The sequence below is a fragment of the Dermochelys coriacea genome, chromosome 3, assembly GCF_009764565.3.
Source record: "Dermochelys coriacea isolate rDerCor1 chromosome 3, rDerCor1.pri.v4, whole genome shotgun sequence".
In the NCBI taxonomy this organism is placed as follows: Eukaryota; Metazoa; Chordata; order Testudines; family Dermochelyidae; genus Dermochelys; species Dermochelys coriacea.
The window spans coordinates 190,325,849-190,340,998 of NC_050070.1; the positions used below are offsets into that span (position 1 = coordinate 190,325,849).

Sequence of the window (15,150 nt, forward strand, 5' to 3'; positions counted from 1 at the left end):
GAGGTGGGAAGATCCTTTCCTATTCAAAAGCTATATTGAGCAGACAGAAGGACTTGGTGGTGAGGATGAATTGGGTCCATTCAAACAATGGACCTAATCTTGCAATACGTTGAGCATCTTCTACTGACATTTCTGGGGCTTAAGGGTGCTCAGCCCCTCACAGAGCAAGTGTCAGTGTATTGGAAGAAATTAGGGATGGTTGAAAATTTTAAGTTGAAACTATGTGGGAGGGAGGCTCGACTAAATCAGAAATTTCACTGGAAGTGTCTACTTTCCTCAGAAATTTTAAATTTTCTGTTGGAAAGCTGAAAAAAAATGGCCAATACCCAATATTTTTTCCAGTTTTTGGCTAACATTTAATCATTTTTGGAAATTTCCAGGTTAAAATTATTCTGTCATCATTTTTCAATGAAAGGTTGAAAAATTCTGTGAAAAAAACCCCACTTTCCAACTAACTTCAGAGGAAATACAAACAATAGGCCCAATCCTGCTAGTTGATGTATGCCTGCAGCTCCTTTTGAAGAGTCTTTTGTTTTCAGTGAGAGTTGCAGGCGCTTGATACTTCTGTGGAGACACTCAGAGCCTCAAGGAATTGGGCTTGTTGTGGCAAACAGACAAATTAATTTTTAACTAATAAGCAACATAACTTGTATTTGCGATTTTACATTAATTAAAAGCAGATTCCGGCACTGATAAACTTGAGCAAAAATTCTAGCAGAATTAAAAATGTAAAGAAAACATATTCAAATCTAATTATAAACTTTGATTAGAAGAAGGGAGCTCTCACCAAATACACCTAACACTCACAGCTGAACTGACATTGGGGGTAGAGTTCAGTGAGTAAAAACCTCTGCTCTGTGGAACTATGGAGGAATAGAACAAATGTGCAGAATCATCCAAATCTGGTAAAAATAGCATTTTCTGTAAAAACTGTAAAATCATAACTGATTTAAAACCTTAGTTATGAGCCTCCAAGGCATTGCCCATTCTGTGATAAAAATCTTCCTAAGTAGGCTCTCTCCCTTACCCTCAAGCACCTTCTTTAACTGTGTCTTTGACTAAGAACAAATCCTTCTGCCTCTTAATATCAAGTTTGATTAACTTAATCTTGATGTGATATCATGAAATAATATTTACTGCTCTCCAATAATTTATGTAAATAACTTCCCCTTTCATCCCTGCTGTACAGGATGACAGGTAATTCAATGCTGCTGTTTCATACACACATCTATGACCAGCTTGTAAGCATTTGTATTGTGCCAGGAACTAAGCAGGTACTCTTTAAAGAGAGCAGAGTAACAAGCAGTTGTGTTAATAAAATGTACAGATTAACAATAAAGGTGAAACCCATCCCTCTGTTGATCCTGTAGCTGCTCCACAATGCAGCAATAGGATTGGATCCTGTAAATAACAAAAACATCTTTTTAAAATAATTTATCATTATATGATTTAATTTATTTTAATTTTAAATAAAGGAAATATAGAAATGTACATTGATACTGAATTAGTCTGAGCAATTTCCAACATGATTAGCTATCATGGTCACTTTACAACGCCATCCTGAAGCCAAAATAATCACAGCAACTTAAACAAAATTAATACCCCACCCCACCCCACCCCACAAAAATCATAAATAAAGAAATCCCCCAAATCAACACAGACACAGGACAAGATAAGTGAAAGGCAGGATGAACCACTTATAAATAAATAACCACCACTGAAAGACCAAGTCACGTGTTAACCAATCAAGGCCTCAAACAAACATTTCATTTGTAAAATGTAGGTGGTCTGTCATGGCAGTTACTATTCCCACTTCAAACCAGGCTTTTAGTTCAGTGTGAAACAACAGTAAAAGAGGGTGAATCAAGTTTTATGGTTGCAAATTATAGTAGCACCATACTGTCAAATGAACTTCACTTGCATGCTACCACTAAAAATGTCTTGTTAATTATACCTGTGTGGATAATCAATTTATTATGATGCAGGACCAGATCATTCCCTGTGCATGTACCCTTTTGCATGTGAAAGGCCCCCTCTGCCCTGGACCCTGAAGAGAGACCTTCCATTGTCCAGAATCCACTTGTGGAAAGGGGAATGGGCTGGGGAAGTGCCTGGTCCCACCACCAAACCCAGGGAGAATCTACTGAAATGTTAATAGCATCTGAGACTGCATCAACTTTTCTGGAAAGTTCTCTCTAAGCTGATTGTGGGGAAAACACCAGGGACAGCAGTGAAAGGGGGACTCCATAGCTGCACAGCTCCATTGTGAGCATAGATAGCACTGTGCTTCAGGCAGATCTTCCAAGGTTCTGAGGACTAAACCCCCTTCCCATTCTACCTCTTCTTGAAACAATCTGAGGAAAGCTTCATGAGATTGCAAGGTTTGTCTTCCCTCTCCTCCTGTCCTGTGTCTTTTCCATACAGAGTTTCCTGGGGCATAAATCAGCGCAGGGTTAGCCCCCTGAAGGTCTTTTAGCATTGCTGAATTCTTTGGCTGTGTAGTATCCTGCATTTCTCTGCTGGTTTACATCAGGCAGGCTTATGTTACTGTTTTCTAGCCTTCCATGGGAGTCCATATCGCTCTTCTGGAGAGCTAACATCTTTATTTTACCTTGGTGCCTAGGTTCATTCTCCTGAGTTGCTTGAAAAAGCTCCTTGTTTCTACCTTTAGTGTTCTGTATGTAAGGGGACTGTTGTCTCCTTACTAAAACTCAGTGCAGGTGTTTTGGATGGCTAACTCTCAGTGCCAAAAGAAAGGGGAAGGGTGGATGGGAAATCAGGATCCTAAGACTGACAGCTCCCAAGGGCAATGGGGAGAGGCCAATGCTCCAGGTCAGCCTAATTAACAGGGCGGGCAGGCTAAATCAGGGAGTCAGGAGGCCAGGGTGGGGCCCGTCCTCTGTGTGAGCTGGAATTACCTGGGTCAGACAGAGTGGGGCTGAGCTAAGGAGAAAGCAGGGGCCCAAGCTGAGCTGGGGAGCAGAGCTGTACCAGATCCAGGGGGACCAGAAAAGCAGCCCAGGAAGCAGGTCAAAGCTGGAAGCAGAGTCACAGAAGCAGCCCACAGAGCAGACTTGTGCTGGGAGCAGGGCTGCAGCCACAGAGCCAGAGGGGCCAGAGAAGCAGCCCAAGGGGCTGGAGGCAGAGCAGCAGCATCAATGCTGAGGCAGAGTGAAGCCAAAGCTAGAACTGGAGCTGGAGCAGTCTTGGAGCCAGGTGTGGTGAGCAACTGGGGCCAGCCAAGTGGGGACCCTGGGCAAAGGACCCAGCGCAAAAAGACACTGCCAGCCAAGGGCCCTTGCAGGCCAGACTGGGAGGGGGATCTTAACCTGATGGGGGGCTGACACTGGAAAGAAGCGTCCCACCACCCAAAGCCCAGAGGTGTGTGGCCACCACCAGAGCAAAGTGTCTGACCCGCAGCATGCCTGCGGCACAGCCAAGTCTGAAAAGAAGGCCTGGGACCTACAAGGAACAGACTGTGAACTGCCCTGATGTTTCAGAGACACTGTTTGTAATGTTCCCTGCCACAGAGTGGGGTGATGTGTTTCCCTTTAACTTTCCCACTTTTCCTTATTCCGTTTTAAATTAATTGTTGATTAAACAACTTTTATTTTCTTTAAATTGTATGTAATAATCAGTGGGTCAAGGAAGTGCCCAGTGCAGAGAGAGTACCCCAGAGTGAAAACACCCTACCCCCCTCTCCTAGGTGACCACAGCACAGTTGGGGGTCGAGCCTCCCAGGAATCCTGGGCCTAGCCTTATTGGGGTTATGAGGACTCTGACAAACAGGAAAGTGAAAGAAAAGTCCTCAAGGGCAGGAAGGCCTCTGGGTAAAGGAAGTGGGAGCAAGAACTCAAATCCTTTTGTTAGTCCACTTCACCGGGGTAGTGCAAAAGCCAGGAAAGTTCCCCACAATAGCGGGACCATTCTCCTGCTTACATGTAGAGCTGGTGACACTGAAATCAAGAATTGCATCTCACTGGCAATGCTCTGCCAGGAAATTTCTCTTAATAGAAGTTTCTGTGATCTCAGTGTCTCAGAGTTCAACACCTGACCACAGATGGTTTTGAATACTTCTTAAATACCATACCAGCAAACCAGTCATTGTTAACAGAGCAACTATTCCGTATTTTTCCTGCTTTGAAGCTCCTATCTAATCTCAGGTCTTAGTATGCATCAGGCATTTTTCTACATTGCATTCTCTTTGCATGTATTTAAAAGAAAAGGTTCTTTGGAGCACAACTCTATTGACTTGGAGGAAGGTTAGGAATATGCAAAGAAGGAAGGCATTGCATTTCCATTCAGCTGTATTTCACCAACAATAGCAAATACTCACGTTCAGTGAGTTTTTTTCCTTTAATTAGTTAAATGATTGTAGAAGATTCCTGGAAGACTAACATCTTCCGTCCATCCATAAAATAAATGCAGTGCAGGCAGTAGTAATGCAACCTTCTTTATGCTGCCCAAAGAGTGTGCTTCAATCCTCATCTTTATGGACCACGCTCTGGTGGCAAGAGATTCCATAACCCATTCACTGCTTGCCCTCTCTGATGGAACCACAAATGTCAAGTAAGATGGTGTTTTTAGTGACGTGAGCAATTGTCCCCTAGAAACTTGACTGAGATTACCAACTCATTAGTAACAGACCAGATTCAAAGAGCCACCAGATGGTAACAACTTTCAGTCAATAGTGCGACATGTTTTACAATCACAGATTGCTTTTGCCATAGTAGTTCAAGACCAGCCTTCTCATCTGAAACACTTAGTAAGCCAGTGAAAAGAGTTTAAGAATTGCGGAAATAACTTCAGGCAGAATTTGTACACACACACTGCAATAATAAGATTGCAACGGTCCCATCATAGAAATTTCTCCTGGGGCATCCTTCATTTTTCTGTGCAAGGCTCTTCTTCATGTCCCTTGAATCCTCTTTGGGTTGGTCCCACAGCTGACCCAATAAAAAGGAAAAGTCCCCAGCCATAATTAAGGGCCCCGCTGTATCCAAATGCTTTCATTAGCACCTCAGTCCAACAAAGCCACCAGTTGGATTACTCATGTTGTCAAGGTTCCTTCCCCACTCTGAAATCTAGGGTACAGATGTGGGGACCTGCATGAAAGACCCCCTAAGCTTATTCTTACCAGCTTAGGTTAAAAACTTCCTCAAGGTACAAACTTTGCCTTGTCATTGAACCCTATGTTGCCACCACCAAGCGTGTTAAACAAAGAACAGGGAAAGAGACCACTTGGAGACATCTTCCCCCAAAATATCCCTCCAAACCCTACACGCCCTTTCCTGGGGAAGGCTTGATAACAATCTTCACCAATTTGTACAGGTGAACACAGACCCAAACCATTGGATCTTAAGAACAATGAAAAACAATCAGGTTCTTAAAAGAAGAATTTAATTAAAGAAAAAGTAAAAGAATCCCCTCTGTAAAATCAGGATGATAAATACCTTACAGGGTAATCAGATTCAAAACATAGAGAATCCCCCTAAGCAAAACCTTAAGTTACAAAAAGACACAAAAACAGGAATATACATTCCATTCAGCACAACTTATTTTACCAGCCATTAAACAAAAGTAAATCTAATACCTTTCTAGCTAGATTACTTACTAACTTTTTATAAGAGTTCTGAGCTGCATTCCTGATATGTTCCTAGCAAAAGCATCACACCAACAGACAGACCCTTTGTTCCCCTCTCCCACTCCTCTTCAGCTTTGAAAGTATCTTGTCTCCTCATTGGTCATTTTGGTCAGGTGCCAGCGAGGTTATCTTAGCTTCTTAACCCTTTACAGGTGAAAGGCTTTTGCCAGGAACATATCAGGAATGCAGCTCAGAACTCCTGTAAAAAGTTAGTCCCAGGAGGGATTTAAAGGTGGTTACCCTTCCCTTTATATTTATGACATATGTGTTTAATATTAAGCATATGCTTAAATGCTCTACTGAGTTGTGGTGGGAGGCAGTAGAGCATGGTCGGTAAATGGGTCAGGACCAGGAATCAGGAGACTTGGGGCTTCTCGAAACAGCGAGGATCCACTTTGCCTGTTAGTACTCAGCAAACTAGTGCGCTGTAGATTCACACTCTTGTTTGCCATACACTAGCTCATCATCCAGACAAACCCTTGAACTTATCTCCCAGCTCTGCCAATGATCTATAGCGTGACTCTGAGAAATTTACTCCCTGCTGTGTGCCTCAGTTTCCCTATCTGTACAATGGGGCTAATGATACTGTCTAACATTTGTAAAGCAATCTCAGATCTATGGATGAAAATCACTATCAGTCACATTCTGCTTGCTGTTACATTGTAAATCTGGAATATCTCCTTTAACTTTAGTGGAATTACTCCAGATTTATACTGTTTAATTGTGAGGTGAATCTAGCTCTATGTAAATGTAATTCTGATAAATAATAGTTCAGATCATTAGTGTTCACCCTTTTTATTGCCAAACTGAAGGAAGAAAAATTCACAAAGGAAATCCAAAATCCATTTCCTTCAAACATCTGCTATTATCTGGTGCACAGATTTAATTCATATTCCTGCACATTTCTGTCATTGTAATTTCCACAAAGGCTGTCTATTTTACATATAGTATTCCCACTGCCTGATAATCACAAGCAAATTAAAAACGGATCAATCACCTGCACCTGATAGTGATTCTGAATTGTTCAGATCAAGCATCCCATCCATGTAAAGGCTTTTAACACTGAAATCACATTTTTACCATACTTTTGAAATGAACTTGTCATGATACAATTTTCATCATAGAACAAAAAGTTATAGAAAGCACCTGCACTTCTTTTCTCTTTCTGTCTTGGCTGATTGCACTTTTTCTGCATCTCACCCACACAATCTTTTCAGAACCTGGGTTCTGATTTCATTGAGTTCTTTGTGCTTAGTCCAAAGCCTGCTGAAGTCAGTGGAAGGATTCTCATTGAATTCCATGGGCTTTGGATCAGGATCTTGGTACTTCATTTTTATATAAATACAAATGATGATAATAATGCACTTTCTGTGACTTGCACATAGATGTGCCGGTTAGGAGCATTCTGTGCCTGAATTCAGTTCCAACCTGCTTTCTCTCAGATATTATTCCCGACTTCACACAGTTATATTTGAGGAATACAATAAATTCATTATCTGTGCTTAAAATCAGCATGGTTCTTTCTTTGAGAAGAGGGCACAGTGTTTTCAATGGCCATCTGAAGTGTGATTCCTGACTAACCCATAACCAGAGTCCGTTTAGGGGAGGGAAGAGAATCAGAAAAATCCCATTTAACATCTTCACCTCCTTACCCAATCAAACTAAAATGGCACTAAGGGAACCCTCTGTCTAACACTAGCATTTTAAAACAAAAACATTTTCCCTGTTACAGTCCCAGGTAAAGCTCAGTCTGGACAGCAAATAGAAAAGATATAAGTAATGTAAGGGGCCAGCCCCACTGAACTCCCACGGGAGCTTCAACTGGACCATCACAAAACCCACGATCTTCTGCTCCAAGTGCAAAGTGTACTTCTTCACCCTTGCCTTCTCTAATATAAACACAGCAACGAATCCAAAAAACAACCAAAATCAAACCCCTATGAAAACAAAACACCACACTGCACACACAATTCTCCCCTGCGGGGAGGGTGACAGAGAGATATAAGTCGTGTCACTTAATACACTACTGGAAGGTGCTCAGGTACTGCAGTGGTGAGAGATGTCAGTTGTAACACTTAATACACTACTGGAAGGTGCTCAAGTCCTGCAGTGGTGAGAGCAGTGTAAGAACCTGAATAGAATAGACTGTAGGTAATTCTCTTTCCCGTTCAATCAACGGGCACCAAGAGACAGCAAAGACCATCCCCAACCTGAGCTGCTATTCTGGTGTCCATTATTAAACAAGTGATATTAAAATAATGCTACTATTATGCAATTATGATTAATATTATATGCACTACTTGCAATCATAACAGAAGGAAGGGTGAGGCAGAATATACAAGCACAGAAATAAACACTTGGGATGATGACTAGTACTTTTCTGCAATAATGAGATTGAAACACTCCAATCATAGAAATTTCTTTTGGGGCTTCCTTCACTTTTCTATTCAGGGCTCTTCTTGATGACGCTTGAATCCTCTTTGGGTTGATCCTACAGCTGACCCAATAAAAGGGAAAAGTCCCCAGCCATAATGAAGGGCCCAAGTGTCCAAATGCTTTCATTAGCACCTCAGTCCAACAAAGCCACCAGTGGGATTACTCAAGTGCTTAATGTTAAGCGTATGCTTAACTGCTGTAATGAATTGTGGTCAAGACATTGTGTCTCACTTTATGACAACTCCCGTCACAGATTTCCATTGGATAAAACTCACTACCAAAGTACAGACCTCTACTATTGGTGTCACTCCATTCACTGTTAGTAGTAGTAAGGTCTTCGCCACTATATCAACTGAACTAGCCAATACAATAGGGACATGACATACTTAGCCCATATGTTACATGTCTGTAAAGTGTCTTATGTGCAAAGACCTCTCTACATGTCTAATACAATGTAATAAAAAATATACATAAGAAAGGCAACATGGCTCACTAATGACTTCATGGAAGAAGGAAAAGACAAAAACAAACACAAACCTACTACCAAACCACCTGACACCTATAATAAAAGAATGGGTTTGCTGCATTATAATTTGTATTGGGCTAGCACCTATAGGCTCCAGTCGGAGAGGAGCCCCATTGTCCTAGATGCTTTGCAATCACATAGTGTCAGCCCTGAAATTACAATTGAGAACTGGAAATACCAGTGTGTTGGTGCTGAGATGTAACTAGCTCCTTGGAGAGAGTACTTCCAGAAACATTTTAGTACAAGGCCTGGGGAGCAGTGAAATCGCTGCCTATCCAATCAGAGGTTTCAGAGTAGCAGCCGTGTTAGTCTGTATTCGCAAAAAGAAAAGGAGTACTTGTGGCACCTTAGAGACTAACAAATTTATTAGAGCATAAGCTTTCGTGAGCTACAGCTCACGAAAGCTTATGCTCTAATAAATTTGTTAGTCTCTAAGGTGCCACAAGAACTCCTTTTCTTTTTATCCAATCAGAGTGGGTGAAGGAAAAGGCTCCTTGCTCTGTGTACCACAAAGCTCTGCTCCATTGTGGTTCAACCCACCCTGCTGTGGAGAGGGTTCTGGGGCCAGTAACAAGGGTTCTGGGGCCAGTATATCTGCAGCTATTTGAATTCACCAGATAAATACCTCCATATCAAGGCATGAGGGCATCATTTTCAGAGTCTACTGAAGCCCAGAGGCTGCAGTGCTAGCTGCACAGACTGTCATTCCACAGACTGGAGGGAGGGATGCCATCCCATGTGACCCCACCACACCTTGCTACCTTGCTTTGCACAAGGGAAAGGAATAGGCCCAAGGTGAGGACAAAGGAGACCTGGAAGCAGACTCACAAAACTCTATGTTTTTCCCTTCCCTGTTTAAAAAAAAAAAAGAGTGCACCAACTATGCCCCTAGTGAGATATTCCTCAATTCTTGAAATGGTTTCTGCCCTCTAATCTGTAAGTTCTCGCTCTTTGGCATGTAATAGAAAAAATTCAAACTCCACTTACAAACTCCACTGCAAACTATGCAAAATTGATTTAGTGGAATTTTTGGTGATGTAGCCTACAGTCGTTCCTATCAGAAACTATCTGTGCCTATCGAATGGAATGCATTAAAGAACCTTCCATCAACCTTGAATACAGTTCCTGAGGTGCAGGTTTATTGGCTATGAGTCACCAGCACCACATGCCACCATTTGTTTTATTGTTGTTATGAAAAAAACTTTTTACAGGAGAATTTTAACTTGCAGATGTGTTGAATATTAAAAGTCAGGGTTGAGCCCTTTGTTGAAGTGCCAGACTGGAAGAGCAAAGCATAAAGAAATATTCCTGTAGCTGTTTGTCTATGACATAGTGATGCAAGTTAGGGAAAGATGATGCAAACATTTCTGTATGAGTTAGAGATGCAACAAAAGAGATTTGGAACCACCAGGTCTACTTAAATGCTATTCACTGGCAGGGATTTAGGTTGGTCAAGCTGTCAAAGTATACATCCTCAGGCTAAACTGGCCTCATTCAGACGTAGCTGGGGTTTTAGTTTTCGCCCAGCCCTAGAATGAAGAGTTATGTTCAGTTTTTCAACATACACATTCACATCTACCGTAGTAATTTTCAAAGCTCCAGGAGCGAGTAACAAATGGAGCCAAATGACTATGGCTAGTATACCAAAATTCTGGGGCAGATCTTGGCCAGCACCATAGCAGCTTTGAGCCAGTCCACCAGTGTCAATCTGCCCTAAACCCAACAGATCTAACCTCTTGAGGATCTCCCCCTGTGGAGGAGGGGGCAAGGCCCTATGAGTGGTGGAGGAGCGCCATAGTGGCTCTAAGCCACACAACTTGGCCTTTGCAATAGAAGATGTGTCCAAAGCAAAGGGGACATGGCTGGGGCATCGCTACTCCTTGGTGATTCCTATCTGCTGAAACAGCCTCTTTGAACCATAGCGTAGATCAGCCTTCAGGCTGCCCTAATTTAGTCCATCGATTAGAACAGCTTCAGGAATGGAAGACACAAAAGTGGCTTAAAGCTACCTTTGCCCATCCACTCCTCAGCTGCAACTGATTACTGCAGCCTAAGTCTGCATCTCTACTATCTTTAGGAAGAAAAAAAAAGTCACATTGATGTGGATATATTTAGTCTGTGCCCAGGACATTGACAAGTTGTTATAATATCACTCTCCCAGCTTACAAGGTTGCAAGGTATTCTTCCTTTTCTGAACATTTGCCTAGACTAAACAACCAGCTTGAGAGAGATGTATTTTACATTTATGTTAGCAAAAATTAAAATAAATTATCATGTCCCATATAACTCCCCTATACTACCTTTCAGTCATAATAAATAGGAGATTTACAGAGCACACAGCCAAACTCTTGCTGTCACATATTAGTAATATATGCACAATACCTCTGGAGGTATTTTTTTCTGACAGTACTTCTTACTACAGGAAATTGCCCATTAGACTTCCACACCCTCATTCCTTAGCTGGAAGCTGGGTGAGTCTGGGGGACAGAAAACAAAACATGTTGGATCATTAGAGGAACCACTCACTCATAGTCTCTGTCTTTCCTTCCAAATTCATGAGTGTACAATATACAGAAGAGTTAGCGATTAGTGTGTGATCTTCCATACAAAAGTGTGCTGCAGCTGAAAGAAAAGGACTCCAGCAAAATGTCTATGAAGGCATATTATTTATGTGTCTATACACAAACTAATATGAGTTGTACTAGGATTTTAACCCCCCAAAACAAATAACTTTTCCCCCAAGTCTAAACCCTTTTGTCAAATTGCATTTAGGAATTTAACTTCCCTTCTCACTATCTTTAGTCTAATGAAAAGCAAGCTCTCTCCCACAAATTGACAGGTGAAAATTCTCCAGAAGAGTAACCTTTTACTTCCACCCTTTTTCCTTTTGCAGAGATTCTAGTTAAAACATGAATAACTTCCCTTAATTTTCAAACTCAAAATTCCCTCTTTTGCTGCAGTATACAATTCTTGAAGAGAGAAGATTTCTTTCCAAAACTTTTTTCCATGATAGAAGAAAAACACACTCAAATCTGTGCTCAGAGAGACATCTTTTGCCTCAAAGAGAGGCAAATACAGTACTTGACGCCTAACTGGCTAAAATTACAGCGCTACCTGAGAGTAAGCCAATCAATAGGCAGAATTTGCCCAAGTCTAGTAAATCCAAGAGTGTTCCTTCAGTACAATGTTACAGGTCTGATGGACAGTTGGAGTGTACCTATACTAGAAATTGTCATAATAGCTCTACTCCCCAAGCCTCTTTACCTTAGCAAGTCCAGTGTAGACATAGCCTTAGAGACCCACTTTTGAGTCACAGTTCCTCCCCTCTCACTCCTCATTTCAGGGGGAGGCGAATGAAGGCATGGCCGGACACACCCTTAATCACAAGGCTCCCCAGGAATAGTTCAGGGGTGCAACAGCTTATGCACCACCCCTTGCTCAAGGCAGTGCCTAAAGTAAAAATCCAGCATGAAGTACCTAATTGCAGATGCTTAACTGTGTAAGTGGTAGGATGTTAGACTACAAATAATTGCAGGTGCAAAAGTGCAGGCACAAATTTTGGAGTGCATACTGCACAGAAAGAAACATAGTATATCTTCTGAAAATCTGAGCCAGTTAATCACCATGGGTGAAATCCTGGCCACGTTGAAGACAATGGCAAAATTCCCATTGATTTTAATTGGACTAGGATTTCACTCTTTAACCAGACATGCAGCTGCTTGGTAGTAGGTATGTTCACACCTGTTACAATGCATTACCTAAATACGTTTATAACAACACAGGTTTCATTACTACTGTTACAGATATTTCATATAGCTAGGGTTTATTAGCTAACATGTAAATCTCTTCTTACAAAAGCTGAACAAAGGCCTACTGTTATCATAAAATATGTGCCAGCCCTGTAGTTCCAGTAACAGTTAAATAGCATGTAATAAAACTCACTCTAATGCTATTTCAAAACTGCATCAACATTTGCCACTGTTCTGCTGGGCTCTTAAGATTTTATTTTCAATGCTGTCTGAACAACAAAGGAGTGCTCATTTGCACAAAATGCAAACTGGGGCCTTAGGACACTTTGCCACCCACACAGCTAATTACTCCTTAAGAAAAGTTTGGGTGTTTATATCTAAACCGTCCTCTGGCTAGCAGAGACATGAAGACCATTTGGCACCAAACTTGACATCAAACGAAATAACAAGGGTGTGGCAAAACAGATGCTCTGTATCAGAAGTTGTTGGAGAAATTAATGTATTTTTATGGATCAGATACTCATAAATGCTCATGACCTTATATTTATATGGCACTTTTCAGCCAGATGGATTCCAAAGTTGTTGCATGCCAGTGTGTAGCGAGGTTTGGTGAGGCAGGACATAAATGGGTCAGCAAGAAGCATGGTAGAGCCAGTGGATTCACCACTGTGTTTATCCAGCTGATAGCAGGAGTAGGAAGCACATGCCACCCAACAGAAACACCAGCAAGAATACTGGTAATTAGTGTCAAAGTATCAATGTTATTGGCTGATGACAGACTGAGACTAAATATTATAGATCATAACAACACAAAGTAAAAGGCAACATGATATTTTTAGTTTTATGTTTCTTGCACAAACTTGGCACTTGCTATAAAGGGAGATTTTAAGGAGTAGATAGTCAGTAGATTGTACTGGGATTTCACAATGTGACTTCCATTGTCCTCAATGACAGGCACTCATTTGGCTACAAACTAGTTTAACAATGTGAAGTCACTTTATTTTTCTTTTCTTTTCTGAGATTCCATGTTTGATTTTCACATGTACTTTTTATTTTGCCTAACACACTAAGGAATAAATGGAGCTCACCAAGTAGAAATAGAAGAATTCAAATATGGCCATGGATCCAATATTGTTATCATGGCTTTTCTTAGATCCTGGCTTCCCTTGCATGTTTGCTCCCATTAGATAATGTTTTCTGAATATTATTGTTATGTCTCACCTTTGCAGCCCTATGTTCTAAATCCTCAGAAAATAGTGTTTTTATCCGTATTTCCTTTGAAGAATCTGATCCTATGAACAGAAGGTCAGCATGTTTTGACCATTTTCCTAAATCATGATAGATAAGGGGCCTGGAAATCAATGACTCTTTATTTTTTAAAAAATAGTTTGGGTCTTTGAAAGGTTAATTCTAACATTCCAAAGAAAGTAGGTATGTGAAAATATTCCATATAGACTATAGAGACTATCTCTAATATACATACTCTATTCTAGGGGTTCTTCCAACAAACTTTTTGTTGGCCACTAACTCTTGCTGGTGGCTGCAATTACACTTTTTCCTAAAATTATTTATTTTTCCTAAAGTTAATAAAGTAATATGCACATATATACATCCAAATCATTGTAATTTATTTATGTAAGGTCTGGGGATTTTTTTGCAGACTCAATAATAAAAATCATGCACAGTTATCTCTATTCTTTACTGGACCTAACAGAATAGAAACACAAATAAGGTGATTTGCATGGTCTTGTCTTTTTTATTATTGTTTCTTTTGCTTTTTTGGTAAAAGTGGTTGTCTCTATAATAATTCTGAAGTAAATTTAAAAATGCTTTTACATAATGAAAGTCCAAATAATAATGAAAAACATATCTGGGTGGCTTGGGTCTGGGGAGCGGAGGGGAAGGGAGACACGGCTGTGGGTGGCCTGGGGCTCCTCCAGGCAGATGTGGGGGCTCAGGGTTTCAGCCAGCCTGGAGCTCCTCTGGACAAAGGGAATGGGGCACTCTGGGTTTCTGCTCACCTCCTCACTCCCCAGCTTGCAGCTAAACCCCTGCCTGCCCTTGTCACCCTGCTGCTGGCTCGCCGCTCACCTCCTTACTCCTCCGCCAGGGTCATCCCCCTGCCGCTCGCCTCTTGCCTCCTCATCCCTCCCCCCACCTGCTGCTCACCTTCTCACCCCCTCCTTGCCACCTCACCTTGCTCCTTAAGCGTTGTGTGTCCCACCTGTGTCACCAGAGAGGCAGCGCATGCAGGAGCAACAGGGAGGAAGGGGAGGGGCTGATGCTGCTCAGGAAACTGCCGTGGCTGCAGGGAAACCCCATGGTGGGCGTATTTGAGAAACAGTGCTCTATAAGTATAATTATACCCTAGGATTGTCAATAGCTCAAGGAAGGGTCATGTGATCAAAAGTTCTCTTGCATTATTATCCTTCTTACTAATCATTAGTTATTGAGGTTTGCGGGCTTTTTTATAGTCATTAGGTTTCTCATTAGTTATTCAGGAACTTTTTGGGGGGGTAAGAGGTTTTTGTGTGGTAAGAGGTAACTGTAACTGACTGATACACAATCACAAGGCACCATTCTAAGTAACCCACAAATCAGAGGCTACCAACTAAACTACTCATCTTTACAATTCAAACCCTCATTCATTCTCAAATGAATTCAAGGCTACTTCAGACAATGCTGCCAGACCAGCAGCTGTAAGGGATGCCCAGATCCATGACACAGTACAGCATGGTAGGAAGAACAAGCTCTTTTGTGCCGACAGTGCTCTGGGAGAGTCAGAACTTAAGCCC

General features: G+C 41.5%; 1 long non-coding RNA gene across 1 annotated transcript; it reads right to left on the reverse strand.

Moving 5' to 3' along the window:
- Positions 1–332: 332 nt before the first annotated feature.
- LOC122459556 lies at positions 333–14,672 on the reverse strand. Its single transcript, XR_006280331.1, has 2 exons — positions 14,552–14,672; positions 333–1,401 (listed from the first exon to the last, which is right to left on the reverse strand). It is a non-coding gene; the product is annotated as an uncharacterized LOC122459556 (long non-coding RNA).
- Between the last annotated feature and the right edge of the window lie 478 nt (positions 14,673–15,150).